Raw genomic sequence first — 17813 nt, forward strand, 5'->3', positions numbered from 1 at the left:
ATTGCAGGCCAATCAAGAGGAACAAGATCAGGAGCAAGCCAGTCATAACCACTCCTGATAGAATATCCTTTAGAACTCACAGTCCAACTGCCATTAGTATAACCAGTCTTAAGCTTGTCTTTTACTTTGCAGATATTTTTCCATACCCATGTAGCATCAGCAGGAGGAGTATAACCAGTCTTAAGTCTCCTTCCTTGATGTTTCTTGGTTTGACCCTTTTGTTGAAGGCTCGTTTGATACGTGCTTGATATGTTTGGACATTATGCAGTGCGCGTAGCCTATGTTCATCCAGGAGGATGAGTTCTTCATATCTATCCCTCTTTCAATCGGCCTCCGGGATTTGACTTTCGAGTAAGATACGCAAAGAAGGTATTTCTAACTCGACTGGCTGTACAGCTTCCATGCCGTAGGTCAAATAGAAAAGGGTGGCCCCAGTGGGCGTCCTAACAGATGTACGATATCCCCACAAAGCAAAGGGCATCTTGCTTGGCCAATCTCGATAGTTGTCAATCATTTTCTTGAGAATTGTGACAACGTTCATGTTTGTTGCCTCTACCGCGCCATTAGTCTGTGGTCTATATGGCGAAGAGTGGTGATGCCTAATTTTGTATTTGGCTAGCAATTGTTCAGTCTCAGCTTGGAAATGTGATCCATTATCACTAATGATCTCATGTGGGCAACCGTATCGACAGATGATGTTATTTTGTATGAACTTTGCCACGTTTTTAGCTGTGAGACTACTATAGGAAGCCGCTTCTACCCATTTGGTGAAATAGTCGATTGCTACTAGGATGAAAAAAGTGACCTCCGTTCTATTTGGAGTTATCTTCCGATTATATCAATTCCCAGTGCAGAAAATGGCCAAGGAGATGTCATTGTATAGAGCAATGAAGGAGGGACATGCTGTACATTCCCGAAGATTTGGCAATTGTGGCAATGTCTTACATATTTGATGCAATCGGATTCCATTGTGGTCCAATAATACCCCAAACGCGTGATTTTCTTTGCCATCATGGGCCCACTCATGTGAGGACCGCATTCTCCATCATGGACTTCTTCCATCACTTTCCGTGCCTGTGAATGATCAAGGCAACGTAGGATTACACCAAGAGGTGTTCTTTTGTACAACTCTCCTTGCATGAGAACGTATTGGGAAGCTAGTAGGCGTATAGCGCGTTGTCCCCTTTTGTCCATATCTGGCGGATAGGTACCGTTGAGCTTGAAATTTAGGATTGCTTGGAACCAAGGTTCCTCTATGATTTCCTCTTCATCGGTGATTTGGTGGACATAAGCTGGCTCTGATCGTCGTTCGATGCATAAAGGCATTTCTACCATGTCATCTGGCATATTAATCAAAGATGCGAGTTTTGCAAGAGCATCTGCAAATTGATTTTCTTCTCGAGGTAGGTGTAAATAGGTCACGTGATCAAAGAATTGGGCAACTTGGTCTATTCTAGCTTGATAAGGTGCTAGACTTTCACTTCGGATTTTCCAAGATCCCGTAACTTGATTGATGATCAGGGATGAATCCCCATGTACTCGGAGGTTTTTAACGCCTAAGCTCACTGCCGCTTGTAGTCCAATGAGACAAGCTTCGTATTCTGCAGCATTATTTGTCACCTCGAAGTCGAGTTTGACAGAGATTGGTGTATGCTCGCCTTCAGGAGAAATGAGCAACACTCCTATTCCAAATCCTCTTAAGTTTGATGCTTCATCAAAGTAAAGGTCCCAGGAGTCTACATCGGTTTGGAGTATATCCTCGTTTGGAAATGACCAAGTATCGATTGTTTGTGCATCATTGATGGGATTTTCTGCAAAGAATTAGGCAATGGCGCGCCCTTTTATAACCTTCAGAGGCACGTATTTGAGATCGAACTCTGAGAGCATCAAAGTCCATCTTGCTAGGCGTCCGTTGAGGACGGGTTTCTCGAAGAGGTATTTGACAGGATCCATTTTGGAGTATATTTTGACGGAGTAGCTAAGCATGTAATGACGTAGCTTCTTCGTTGCCCACACAAGAGCGAGGCATGTCTTTTCGAGTTGTGAGTATTTGCACTCGTACTCCAAGAATTTCTTACTAAGGTAGTAAATAGCCCTTTCCTCCTTTCCTACGGTTTGAGCTAGCATGGCGCCCATGGCCGTTTCGGTTACTGTGAGATATAAACCAAGAGGTTGATCTCGTTGAGGTGGCATGAGCACGGGTGGTTTAGCTAATATTTCCTTGATTCGGTCGAATGCCTTCTGACAGTCATCATCCCACATGGTGTGATCCGTTTTCTTGAGCTTCTTGAAGATTGGTTCACAAATCATGGTGAGTTTCGATATGAATTGACTTATGTATTGCACCTTGCCTAGGAATCCTCTGACTTCTTTTTCTGTTTGAGGTTATGGCATTTTCGATCAGAGCTTTGATCTTGGAAGGGTCTATTTCTATACCTCGTTGGCTAACGACGTATCCCAAGAGTTTGCCAGATGTTACTCCGAATGCGCACTTCTGAGGATTGAGCCTCATGTTGTACATTCGTAGTCTTGAGAAGAATTTGCGAAGGTTCGTAATATGCCCCTCTCTATCCTTGGACTTGACAATCATGTCGTCTACATATACCTCAACTTCTTTGTGCACCATGTCATGCAGGAGTGTGGTTGCGGTGCCTTGATATGTAGCTCCGGCATTGATTAACCCAAACGGCATGACCGTATAGCAATAGGTTCCCCATTAAGTGACAAAGGCGGTCTTATGCATGTCTTCTATGGCCATCTTGATTTGGTTATAACCCGCGTACCCATCCATGAAGGATAGTAACGCGTGGTCTGCGGTATTGTCCACCAATATGTCGATATGTGGTAGAGGAAAGTCATCTTTAGGACTTGCTTTGTATAAGTCTCTAAAATCAACACAAAAACGGATTCTCCCATCCTTCTTAGGTACGGGTACTATGTTGGCTACCCAGTCAGAGTACTCGGAAACTTTGATGAAACCGGCTTTGAATTGTTTATCGACTTCTTCCTTAATCTTGAGAGCCCATTCTGTTCTCATTCGACGAAGCTTCTGTTTCACGGGCTTGAAACCCGGCTTAATTGGGATTCTATGTTCGGCGATATCCATGTCGATCCCTGGCGTGTCTTTGTAGGACCAAGCGAAAACGTCTTTGAACTCGTGTAGGAGGTCTATGAAACTGGCCCTTTTGATGGGGTTCAAGGTAGTTCCTATCCTAAGTTCTTTGGGTTCTAGTTTGGTTCCTACATTGATGGGTTCGGTATTCTCTATTACTGGCCCCCCTTCCCCCTCTTGTAGTATTTTCTTGGCTCTATAGGATGGTATCTCAATTGAGTCTGGGTCTGGGTCATCCTCAGTATCATCGTAAACAGAATTGCACTCAAGATAACACGAAGAGTAAGCAGAACCTGATTTATTCATATTAAAGTTTGAGAAAAGTTGAAACAAAGAAGCCATCGATCCGTGGGTCGGTGGCGGTAAAGGACGATTGTTGGGATATTTCCCGAACTACTGTTACTATTTGAGGCTAAGCTAGGAGAAACAAAGGGAATGAGGGTGACGACAGGAGGAGAGTCCTTAGTGACTTCTCTAGACTCCGACTCTGACTCCGACTCTGACTCTGACTCGAATTCATCGTCTTCTGGTTCTCCTTTAAACATCTCTCCTTCTCCAGTGGTGAGCTTGAAGAGTCTTCCTTGATTGTTGGTCCACTTGATTGATTTTCTCCATCCTTTCTGCTGGTTCGCGTTTGTTTCTGTGATTAACGCGGTAGGGTTGAAGTGATTGTCTTGAAGTATCATGGTAATGATCTCATCCTGCGCGGCTCTAACAAATCGATCTTCTCCAAATAATAGACTAACAGCTTGTTCGTCTAAGCAAGGTGCTTGACGAGCTTTGACGGTAGGAACCGTTTCTCGAGGAATGAAGTAGCAATCGTGAAAGATCTCGATTCCGGCTAGCTTCCTTCCGAGGTAGTGCCTAGGTTCGAGAAATCCGTGAAAGAGTTCTTGACCTCCTTCCCTAACAAAGTATCCATTTAGGGTAGGGAAATATGGTCGCATTTGGACTCCTATGTGCTTACGGCTTTGAACTTGAGCAAGCATCTCGAGAACTTCCTCTTTGGTGGGTTTGTATCCTAGTCCCAGTGGTATTCTTTTTGAATTGCCTTCCTTGTAGGGTGCGAAGGTGTTTCTTCGGGTAGGGTTCAAAGGCATTCCAGGGAAGTATCCCTGGGATTTGAGTATGTGGTTGACCACCAAGTTGGAGTAGGGATCGTAGTATAGGGGTGCCAACTCGCTTTCTATGACACTTATGCTTTGAAAGCCCCCAAGTTCATGTACTGGATCCGCGAGGACTTGATTATTTGACTTCTTTTCGATTATTGCCTTGATGGGTGACGAAGTGATCGTCACCACTTTGCCATTTAATGGGATCTTGATCTTTTGGTGAAGGGTGGATGTTACCGCTTTGGAAGCGTGAATCCAAGGTCTTCCTATAAGTATGTTGAAGGATGCTTCGATGTCCACTATTTGGAAGTTAACCTTTCGCTCAATTGGCCCAGTGGCTATTGTTAGGTTGACGAGTCCTACTACCTTTCGTCGTGTACCATCATATGCGCGAACACCCTGATTGGTAGGGGTCCAATCCGACTCTTTCATGCCTAATTTGTATGCCTTTTGAGGGGTATGACGTTGACCGCGGAGCCATCATCCACCAAGGTCATTGGCACATTCTTCTTCAAGCAAACGACAGTAATGTAGAGAGCCAAGTTATGACTAGCGCCGAAGGGTGGCAAATCTTCATCTGAGAAAGTAATAGGATTACTTAACTTTGGTGATTCTTGGAAGACCAAGTTGACTACGTCGTCGGGTGTGGAGTTATGTGTTACATTCAGTTTGGCCAAAGCTTACAGTAAAGCTTGGCGATATGGGAATGAGCTTGCTACTAGTTGCCAGACTGAAAGATCAGCCTTTGTCTTCTGTAATTGCTTGAGCAAATGATCGGTGGAGTCATCTTCGTTATCATTTGGTGTGACAACATTGGTTGGACCATTTTGAGTAGTGCTTTGATATGGACGCCCCGAACGAGTTAGGTGGTCCACATCTTGGTCTTCACCATTTTGGACTATTTCCTTGACTAGGGAGTGTTCAATGAGATATTCGTCTTTATCATCGTCGGCCCATACTCCATTGATTGTAGTTAGTTCCCTCATTCTCATGATCTCGTCTTCTAATTGTGTGATTTGGTCGACTAGTTTATCAACCACGGCGACTATTTCTTGCATAGTAGCATTTTGGGAAAAGATTAGTGGCGCGTGTTTTTTAGGTGTCGCATTGGGGTCATGTAAAGTTGTCACCACATTTTCCAATTCCCAAACTTGCTTATCCACACTCCTTGCCCATGCGATGAAGTCGGCAATGGTAGGGGAAATAGTAGAGTAGAACCCTTCATTCTCGATTGCGTGGATCTCATCTTCAAGTGGAGAAATGAGGTGTGAACAATCTAAGGTAGATTCTTCACTTGTGATCACTAGAATTCCAAGAGGATTCTGAGTGTTGTTGGGCTTACCTCCCGGCGGTATTGGTAGTCGACCATCCTCGATCATGTCTTGAAGCACATTTTTCAACTTGTAGCATTTTTCCGTGTCATGCCCCTTACCCCTATGATATTCACAGTACGAGTTCTCGTCCCAGAATTTGGATTTCCTTTCAGGTTCGGGAGTAGGCCCTATGGGTTCGAGTTTGCCTTGTTTCATTAGCCTTTTTAGAGTATTGGAGTAAGTGTCCCCAAGATTTGTGAATTTCCTCGGTGGGATACTCTTCTTGGATGGCTCGAGAAGGTTAACTTCATCGGTTTTGCTAGTGGAGCCGTAAGAACGACTTGTTGAGCCTTGATATCCTCGACCTACTGTTTTGGACAAGAGCCCTTTACGGATGTCATCTTCGATCCTTGTTCCTAGTACGGTTAAGTCTTTGAAGGTTTTGATGTTTTGGTATCTCAAATGATTGGCATAGATGGGCTTTAACTTGTCCACGAATTTCTCCACAAGGGTAGCCTCATCCGGGCGTTCAACTAGTTGGGTACTAGTCTTCCTCCACCTACCTAGGAAGTCGGTGAAACCTTCTTTGTCATTTTGGGTAAGAACCTCTAAAGTACGCATGTTAACTTGGATCTCAGCATTATCCGCATATTGCTTAGCAAACTCGATCGCTGCGTCTTCCCAGGTAGCGATCTTCTTGTGTTCTAGAGAGTAGAACCATTGCTTTGGGATGGTGTCAAGAGATGAAGGAAAGATCCTTAAGAACATCTCGAGTTTAATGCCTTTGATAGACATGTAATCCTTGAAGGCACGAATATGGTTCAAAGGGTTTTCATGCCCCTTGAATTTAGGGATATCCGTCATGTTGAAGTTGGTTGGCAATTTGGAGTTTACGGCCTCATACTTGCGATTATTCTCCCTATAAATGTCATCCCCTTTAAGATACATCAATTGCTCCTCTAAGTATTGGAGTATTTTATCAGCTGCAGTCATACCCATGGGAGGGTTTTCGTCCCTGAAGTCATTCACGAAGTCATCAACGATTTCACTTTCTCGAGGAGGCAACCTCGTTTCTACGGTATACATTCGGCCCTCGATGGTGTCAAGGCGATCATGCACTTGGTCCTGGGTAACTTGGATTTGAGCTAGCGCGGTTAGGATTCTATCATTACCATCTTGGAGTTGGTTGAAGTTTGCGTCGCTTGTTCCAGGCATCTTTGAGACTGGATAAGAGATTGACGATGAATCAAAACACGATCGACCATTCTAGCACACTTACTAAGAAAGAAATGTTTTGACTCGTGAAGTGGGTGTGTGCCACTTGTGACAGTGAGCTTTGAAGAAATGACAAGATTTGAAAATGTGTGTCCTAGTCAACTTTAGTGTAGTTGTAGGAGTACGTGGACTCGAAGTGAGGTTTTGAAATGGGTTTGGGCCCGAATTTGACTCGACAAATGGACAGAGTTTTGACTCGGTTTTGCGCTAATCATGGGCCTTTTTCGAAATTTGCATATTTAAAAGGATTTTGATTTTACAAAAATCGTCATGGTTTCGTTTAGAAATGGTGATCACGTAAGGTACAAACAAGCATTATAACGGGATGCTGAGTGCATTTAAAAGGGTTTTGGTTTAAAGGGTGGGTTGCCATACCGAACAATCAAACCCGAAGTCTGTGGAGAGGCTCGTACCAAACAAGAGTAAGGCCGATTCCTAGTCCATTTCCTCAAGTAGTGAAGGTCCTTGATACAACCAAGAGTAAGCATCATGGTATGGATGACGTCAATCGCTATCCATCCCTAGGCCCAAATAATAATTAGGACCGTTTAGACGGGACGATTGGTCGAATGGGTTGGGTTGGGCCTAGGAAGGCCGAATGAAACGATCTAGGAAGACCGAGTTATGAAAACCGGCAATTGTCTTGTACAAACTATTCCCTAACCTTGTTCAAGTTTCACCCTTGGCTACACGTAAGTGTATTATTCCCAGCGGAGTCGCCAAACTGTGGACAATGGGCCCACGGGGGCGCTTGGGAGGAAGAGAACAAGCGTTTGCATTTTGTGGAGTCGCCACCAATTTTTATGGGAAATTGGAACCGTTCGAATACCTCGTGTCATGTCAAGACACAAAGTAGAAACATGAACACCAAGAACTCGTTACCCTTAGCATTCTATGTCTAGAATGACTCTCGTGGATGCCAATGAACACGGATGTTCACAGAGATCTGGAGTAAGGGGTGAGGGTACGTATTAGGAAGCTCTTTTGATCGAACCCCTAATCCCGCCCGCCTCGATAGCGGCCTCTACTAATGATTAGGGAAGTTATTCATACTCGATATATCGTCGATTATATGCATGCAATGCAACATCCAAGTTTTGATCCTAGCATGTGAGAATTAACTAAGTCGGTGAACAATTAGTTTAACATGCAATTAGGTCGAAGTAGGAATTTAAGGTTCAATTACATGTGAAAACATACAAATGATACAAAATACAATGATAAATGCAATAGGAAAATTACAATAATAAAAATTACAATAATTACATCGGGTTTAGCGATTTATGTCGAAAATACTTCTAAAACGGATAATTTAAGAAAAAGAATAAATAAATGAATTAACGAACAAATCATCAGGCGATAATACGGTTAATAGTTAATTATACGTAAGCTAATTAATCAGGTCAAGGCAGAACGGGAGTTCAGAGACAGAAGTCAACCTGGAACAGCGCAGCAGATGCGCCCTTTGGAAGAGGCACGGCGATTCTTTGCGTCATTTCAAGGGTGAGTTCAGGCTGTGAAGCCGGAACTGCAAATCGTTAATATTAATTGGTGATTTTAAGGATTGATTATGATATTTAACTCGGATGAAAGTGATTTAATATATTAATTACATATGAATGAGTCATAAAAGAAATAAAACATGGATGAAACGAATGTAAACGAATTAATTACATAGACGAAAGATTGATTAATGACATGGGTGAATTAAATAGGTTAAACAGAACGAATTAATGACGATTTAACGACGAATAAACGATGAACATGATAATAAACAGGTGGGAATATGCCAAAGATCGAATTCCAGAAACTCAACATGAACAAATCGAATTTCTACAACCCGGATTGAGTTTAATGACGAAAACCCGCAAATATTGGTTATTTGGGATTTAAGTCGGGAATTAATGATGAATTATATGTTAATGAATGATAAATAATGTACATGTGAAATTACTATGCTATTACATCAAAGGATTGACGAAAACAAACGAAAACAAATAAAGAACAACGAATTTACAAAGGACGAAGGAAGAAGAAAGGAAGCAGGAACTACGGCAGCCGCACGAAGAGGCGCAGCAGGCACTGCGCTCCTTCGAAGAGGCGCAGCAGTTGCTGCGTCCTTTCTCGACGGTTGTCTTCTGATAATCCGTAAAAAGGGTTTTAAAATATGGTTTTATAAATCGGTTTTAAGAAGTATTTTCGACATAAATCTTACATTAGTGATACAAAAGAGTAAATAACAATAAATAAAGAAGGATTTACACCCTCAGACTTACATGTTTGACGAAACGAGATGAACTAAGTTTACGATTAGTGATGCTCGACTCGTACTATAACGTAACGAAAGTGCCCTCGTAAGAGGAAAACGATTAAGATTAATTAAGTTTATTGATTGTGGAGTTGGTCAAATTGGTCGGTCATGCAAACAAGGCTGGTACTCAGAAGGATCCGAGCTTACGTGGTCGAAAGTTCAAGCACGTAGACGCCAAAAAGTAAGAACGTGGTCTTAGAATGCAAAGGGAGAAGAGAAGGGCGGACACTCGCGTGAGAAATATGAGGAGCGAAGGCTCCTATTTATACTAATCACGTGAAGGAATAGGGTTTTCGGAGAAACTTTGGAAGTGAATCCCGAAAAGATATGAAAAAGATACGAAAAACACGCAGAAAAGGACCTGGGAAGAGGCGCAGCAGTCACTGCGTCTCTTGGAAGAGGCGCAACACCTGCTGCGTCTGTTCCCAAGTGGTTTCCTCCTGCGAAAGAAAGATTTCCGTGTTTAAATTATGGAATAACGGGATAATTTTATTTTCCTTAATATTTTGTATGAATATTACGGGAAATTCTTTACCAAAGATTAAAAGATTGTGAAATATTTATAAAACATGGAATAGAAATATCCGGAACATTCCAGAACATTCTGACTCGGGATTTAGCGGTTATCAGAAAATGAAGACGGTTTTAGACCCGGACTCCAAATGTACTCTAATTACTGTCAAAACGACCGTATCGGCGCGTAGATGACAACTAAGAGGTAGACATCAGTGTTTGAGCAATCACTTGACGATAAACTTACGAACTGTCACAAATCGTTCCGCGTACCAAACATGCGGCCCAATCATCACCGGGTGGTTTGCGGGAGGTGCGGAAATGAGGTATCTACAACACCCATAATAAACACATAACCAACATACGATATATAATTAATACACAAACATGTGAAAACATAATTAACATGATAATAAACAATCAAACATGTACTAATCATACAAAACATTCATTAAATCATATTAATTACATCAATTGGCATAAACAAAATTAAAGGAAAACACCTAGTTACCTTTTTAGCAATTAATGAAAACCTCCATAAAGAAAACGACCAACAAATCCTTGCCTCGATCCAACACGTGTCAACATCCCGAAAAGCGACACAAAATAAAAGCACAGACCGAAACCCTTGAAAACGCCATGAAAGGCTATTCTTGTTCTTCAACCATTAAAATAAGAGACCATAAAGGTAGGTCTAAAGGTTCATATAAATAATTCTCATAAAAATATTTGGAGAATAATATGTTGTAAAGACAAGAACAAGGATTGTGAAAATATAATTTGTGTATAAGTTTGGAAGAAGGAAAGATATTCAACAATGGAGTCAAAGGGAGAAAAGAAGAACAAAAGAGAGAATAAGGAGAGGAAGGAGGGGCGGCATGGGCTCACGCGAAACAAAAGAGGGAGCAACCTGCCAACTAGCTTAGGGTTTTATATTTATAAGGAGAATAAGTGGGCTTTGGATCCATTAGCTCATATAATGGATTATCTGATTATAAATCCAATTGGACCATATTAAAACGCAAAGAGATCTTATTATAGAAAAGAAATTATTGAATTAAAATAGTAAAATCGTGCACGGACATTTTAACTCATCCAAAGTAGATTAAAACGTGAAATAATAAAATAGATAACGAAGACGATAAATATAATTATTTCCAAAATACATTAATACACTTCGAAATAATTAATTTAATAAAATACTTTTATAATAAAATATTATTATAAAATACGGGGTGTTACAATCCAACCCCCTAAAAAGAAGTTTCGTCCTCAAAACTTGAATTTCAAAGATAAAATCAAAAGAAGGTAAGAATTACAAGTGATCATCAACAAAAGTCATCTCGAAATCCTAACCGCTGCGCACTCTGATCCTCATCAACACTTAAACCAAGGAAAGTATCTCAAATCCTCAATGTTATTATCATCTTCACATACTCTACAATCCCAAAAGTTACATCAAACTCATACCATCGAAGTCCATAAAGATCATTAAGCCAACGTCTAGTCCTCCTATTCAAACACTCATCCAACTACCATTAACCATCATTAAACAACATATATACCTAGTATCCAAAGTCATCAATCTCAACCTCAAGCCCTGACTAAGCTGTCAAAACCTATCCAAGCTTAATCTCATGGCAACATCATCAATAGCACTCACAAGACGCAATTATATCCTCTGAACACTTATGATCATAACACTCCTAAGCACCCAATGAATCATACACCATAGGTTAAGCTATTATCTATTGTACCACAACATACTTGCCATCGACAACGCAATTCCATCAAAGCGTAATAACAACACCATACAACTCTCATTACCTGTGCTCACATAACGACAAGCTTATAACCTCAACTTCCAATTACAGTTTACTATCCATGAATATTATCCTGACATCACAACCACAACAAGACTGTATAAATCTATGTCCTTCAAAAATCACTCATACTCTTAAAGAAACATCTTTAACCCCACATATAACAAACAAACATCTATATATCCTCAATGTAATAACACCCTAAGACATTATAAGCTCAGAAAAAGGTCTTTAATACTCCTTCTCCAAAACTTTATATGTTATCCCAATTCATAATCGCATCCAACAATGATACTATGTTCTTAGCCACAAATAACCAAACACCATACTCAAAGATCTAACTGAAGGAAAAGTAGATCTATATACTTAACATATTTCAATATATGTTTTATTTTAATTTGTCATAAAATTAAAAGTGATCTTATGCATGCAAACTTATAAACAAAATAAAGAAGAAATCTTTATCTTACATTGGAATGTTGATTTATATGGGCACAAGAGAGATCTCCTTTCTCTCTTGTTCTTGTGCTTTCCTTAGTGGAAGAACCAAGATCCAAGTGTAGGATCTCTCCCAAAGCTTTATACCCAAAGCACACTCTTAATAAAATTAATATTATGAATACTAGTACAATATTAATTTTGTAGAAAATTTGACCCAAAAATACTTTATTTTGGTCTCCTCAAAACCGGTTTTAGAGAGAAGGAAGAGGAAGGTTTTTATCTTTCTAAAATTCTTATTATTGATGATGAAGAATGAATAATACACTAACTACATTTTAGTGTATATTAGGTAAAAATAAGATGAAAAACCAAGGTGGTTTTTCATCTCAAAAACCGGGTGGAAGGGGGGATTAGAGGGAGCCAATGCATGCTTGAGTTGTTCTTCACAATGAGCATTAGGGTTGCATGGCTAGTTTAGTAGGTAATCATTGTGTTTACCACTCACATTATAAACACAATATTATCCTTAATCCTCCTTAATTTCGGTACATATGTGTAAAATGGAATCCATTTTATTTTTGTCAATTTGTCAATATGTCGCATGTCACATGTCACATAAAATTGTTATGTATTTTTAACATATTAAAAATCAACGTATTAATAAAAATACGTCATACACAAAAATCGACTTAGTAATTCATAATTACTTGTACCAAAATATTTTACCAATTTATAAATCACAATAACTTGTATTTATAATAATTCATTCAATTTCAATTGTTTCCTTAAACAATAATTTCATCTGAGTAACGAAACAATTCGGTTACTCAGACCGTATCACATTTAATCAAATTTCAATGAGATACGTAAATAATACTTCCAAAATCTTCCGTCAATTTTAAATAATTTAATTGACTCGTAACGTTATACGATCAATTAAATGATCAATTAAGAGTGTTGCCCTATAGGTATGACCTAGGGGATCAACTGATCACCACCGTCGCACGACAGTAATGTCAAACTCTAGTCAGCCAATCATTACCGATATATGTGGACCAGTTGACAGTAAAATATTACTTCCCAATTGTATTCTTTATAATGAGACTTAAACATGTGATCATCATGATCAACAGTTGTGATCGCATTATTGTCGGAGGACACATATTCCAACACTAACATTGCTCGCCAAGGATCCAAGTTTTGAGTACGAGATGATCACAAGTAGCTCTAAAGAGAGTTCAAACACTTTCAAGTTACCCAAAACAAAACATTTTCGTATAATAACACAAGGCAAAAGAACACATTCTTTTCGGAAGTAAAAGCTTAGAGAGAAATCAATGTGAAAAGGATAATTATAAAAGTTTAAAGAAGAAGGAACTGGAGCTGAATAAAGAACAAATAGAGAGCAACGATAGATTAAATGGACAGAGGACCAAGATAAGAAATCTTTGGTTCGAAGGTTCAAATAGAAGAGGTATGGTTAACACGTGCAAGGATGACAAGGATAGACAACTCCAAAACTAGTTTTTCTATGCAAAGACGACACCTTAAGATAAAAATAAACAAAGCAGATAACCAAGGTCATACCATTCTCGTACAATCATCACTTAAGGTAACAACGTCTCGTAACATCCTTTCATCGTATCTCCATAATACCTCAGGACCAACAAATCTCTTTATAATAGCCCCTTTACAATCACTACATTCCTCAAATTATCAACTCTCAAGATCATAAACTCTCACGACATCAACTCTCAAGTCCTTCCACTCTCATGAACTCCATATAATCACACTTAACGAATCCATCCATAGAAATCTCTATAACCTCAAAAGATAAACACCACGATTCAACATAATCCCCTTCAACAAGGCTATCTACTAAGTCAACGCTTTTAGAACACTTCCACATTAACATCTCACAAGTCCATAAATTACAGTTCTTCTCTTTCAAACAATCCTTTAAAACGTACGATCACTAAATAAATCCTCAATGGATAAATCATAAAATCTTTCATAACTCCCTAATAGTCATTAACGATTCTTACTCCTCAAATATGGTATTCCAATTAAAGACGAGCATACTCTCCAGAATTCCCAACGAGCTCAATCATAACTCCACGATAACTCTCAATTCATTTTCATTACTCTACTCTCGATCCATAAATAACTTGCATAACCCTTCCCTTAACACAAGACAAAGTTCAATAATTCTCACTGTTAAGAACATAATTCTCAACATTCCCAAATAAACCCATAAGAGGGATATACTCATCATACCTCTCACATCTAGTGAAACTACAAAACCACAATCATACATCTTATGCCACAAATCATCACCCTCTATCATCAATAAGGATTTCCTCAAATACATACAAGAGCTTAACACCTATAATCCCAAAGGAAAGATCGTCGTAACAACCTCTATTCCCCAACTTACTTCACCTCAACAACCTATAATCCCAAAGTAAGCTTCCTCGTTACCAAACTCATAATAATAAACACTCTTTTCTTTCAAACTTGAACATCCAATAACTACCATCAATACTAACTTTTTGCCTCAAGAAATCACAAGGGAATCAACCTCGAAATAACCTCAAACAAGGACAACACCACCAAAGGATCCAAAAGGATGAAAGTACGATAAGAGTAAGGCTCGGGTTACCAAGGATTAAAAGTTTTGACAAACATGTACTCACATGCACGATAAGTAACATGTAGGAAACATTTTCAAAATCGACCATCTTTCAAATCAACAAGGCATGCTCGAAAAACCGTTCATGAAAACACATTTTATATAATTAATGACGGAATAAAACATCAAGTCACAAACAACACAATATATAAACTATACATATAATACAATTAATAACGATACGAAATACTAGGGCACAAACAAGCAAGTACATGAACAACACATGTATGACAATTATTAAAGATACGAAACATCAAGGCATAAACAAACAAGTGCATGAACAACACATGTAACATAATTACTAATTATATGAAACATTAACACATAAACAAACAAGTCCTTAATTGTTTCTACCCCATTTACTCTCACTCATTTACTAAGTCAATTTATTTTCGTCATCAACTAAGCGAGAGTTGGGAGCGTGTTCGCTCTGATACCAACTGTAACAACCCGGATTATAAAACAAAAGAAAAACGTAATATAAAGTAAATATCAGAGTACGATACTGATAAAAGGGTCAAGGTGGCGGAAACACCTGACCAATCCGGTTCGCTACTAAATCCAAAACAACTAATACATTATTCAAAGGTTCTTAAAACTTAAGGCAACTCCTAATTAATTATTAAGCTCGCTTCGCACATTCCACAAGCAAGCATCAACCAGTCAGCAACAAGCGTTCAACCTGAACAACCTGTGAAGGGGGTCGACAATCAGTCGGGAGTAACTAGATGCTCTCCCAGTCATGTTTACAACAATTGAATATAATCAACAATCATTAACAAATGAAATGTAAAACCAGTAAACATGTGAGATCATCTATACTCATGAAAAACACAACAAAGCTTACCATGACTTATCAATCTTAGACGGAATCATGCGAATCTAAACCATATGCAAGAACTAGACCTTGTACACTAAAAACCATTGTAGCACACGACCCCTAACAACTTAAGGCACAATGCTAGCATCAAAGCATAGCGAATACGGTAACACACAATCCACAGCAACAGAAGGCACAAAGCTAGCAACAAAGCATAGTGAATAGAGCGAACGCCCGTTAGAGCGTATTACCACTGTCTCTAACTTATCAGAGGGTATCACCACTGCCTCCACGGTACTATGTATAGCGTATCACCACTGCCTATATGCCTAAGACCTGGCCAGACCTCTCGATGCAATAACTGTACACCGAACGACACTCGGGACCCAGAGCGTATAACTGACGACTCTGGCCACCCCCGAACATAGACCAAAATAAATCCCGCATCAACGGGTGGCGTTAGTTCATTCCGATAGTATATAACTGATACTACCGTCATCTATTCAAACTAGCCAATAAACAAATGCACAGTATAACTGACTGTACTAACATGCGTGAACAACATCACGACTCAACTCATAAGATAGTATAACTGACTATCCCACTTACCACATGAACAAGAGTAACCAACGACAAAATGCAACATAGCGTTATACAATAACAATTGAACATCACATAATATATGAAACAAGTATAGACAACCAAGGTTATAGTAACCTAAGTCATAACATGAACTATAGATGTGAGGTTATAGTAGCCTCGACTATAACTTCAACACATATAACTTGAAGTTATACTTACCTCAACCATAACCTTGATACGCAACTCAAAGTTATATTAGTCCCAACTATAACCTTGAGCCATAATCTCAGGGTTATGTTAGTTTCAGCTATAACTTTAACTCGTATCCAATGTTATAGTAGATTCAGCTATAACCTGGATTCATATTTCCAAGGTTATACCTGTTTCAGCCATAACTAGAGTAACAACCCAAAGTTGTACTAACTTCAGCTATAACACTCGAATCATCATCATCAAGGTTATACTAGCTTTAGCTATAACTTCGGAGAGAACTCTTGGCCGCCTATCATGCCGCCATTAGGGTTTGATTCAGAAACCCTAATTACGCTCATGACACCCATAATAAACACATAACCAACATACGATATATAATTAATACACAAACATGTGAAAACATAATTAACATGATAATAAACAATCAAACATGTACTAATCATACAAAACATTCATTAAATCATATTAATTACATCAATTGGCATAAACACAATTAAAGGAAAACACCTAGTTACCTTTTTAGCAATTAATGAAAACCTCCATAAAGAAAACGACCAACAAATCCTTGCCTCGATCCAACACGTGTCAACATCCCGAAAAGCGACACAAAATAAAAGCACAGACCAAAACCCTTGAAAATGCCATGAAAGGCTATTCTTGTTCTTCAACCATTAAAATAAGAGACCATAAAGGTAGGTCTAAAGGTTCATATAAATAATTCTCATAAAAATATTTGGAGAATAATATGTTGTAAATACAAGAACAAGGATTGTGAAAATATAATTTGTGTATGAGTTTGGAAGAAGGAAAGATATTCAACAATGGAGTCAAAGGGAGAAAAGAAGAACAAAAGAAAGAATAAGGAGAGGAAGGAGGCGCGGCATGGGCTCACGCGAAACAAAAGAGGGAGCAACCTGCCAACTAGCTTAGGGTTTTATATTTATAAGGAGAATAAGTGGGCTTTGGATCCATTAGCTCATATAATGGATTATCTGATTATAAATCCAATTGGACCATATTAAAACGCAAGGAGAGCTTATTATAGAAAAGAAATTATTGAATTAAAATAGTAAAATCGTGCACGGACATTTTAACTCATCCAAAGTAGATTAAAACGTGAAATAATAAAATAGAGAACGAAGACGATAAATATAATTATTTCAAAAATACATTAATACACTTCGAAATAATTAATTTAATAAAATACTTTTATAATAAAATATTATTATAAAATACGGGGTGTTACAAATGACATTGGAAATCTAACTCACTGGTTTATCACTCATAAACATTTCGTCCATATATAATTTACAAGCAATAAATGGCAGCCAAAACAAACAGGGCTAAAATTCCGAGAATCCCAGTTTCCAGCACTAGTACACTCCCGACTAAGTCATATGCCCTCATTAACACCCTCATATTCCTGTATCAACACAACTTGGTCATCAAACTTTTACACATGACTAGTATCTACTCTAAAGCATTCATATCACAAGTTTAATTATTTCATAATATATTGTAAATAGCATGGTTTCGGGATTCACATAACCACATATCGCTAGACATGATACTACTATAATCATCCAATCAAATAATCAATATCAAT

The sequence above is a fragment of the Silene latifolia genome, chromosome 4, assembly GCF_048544455.1.
Source record: "Silene latifolia isolate original U9 population chromosome 4, ASM4854445v1, whole genome shotgun sequence".
Taxonomy (NCBI): domain Eukaryota; kingdom Viridiplantae; phylum Streptophyta; class Magnoliopsida; order Caryophyllales; family Caryophyllaceae; genus Silene; species Silene latifolia.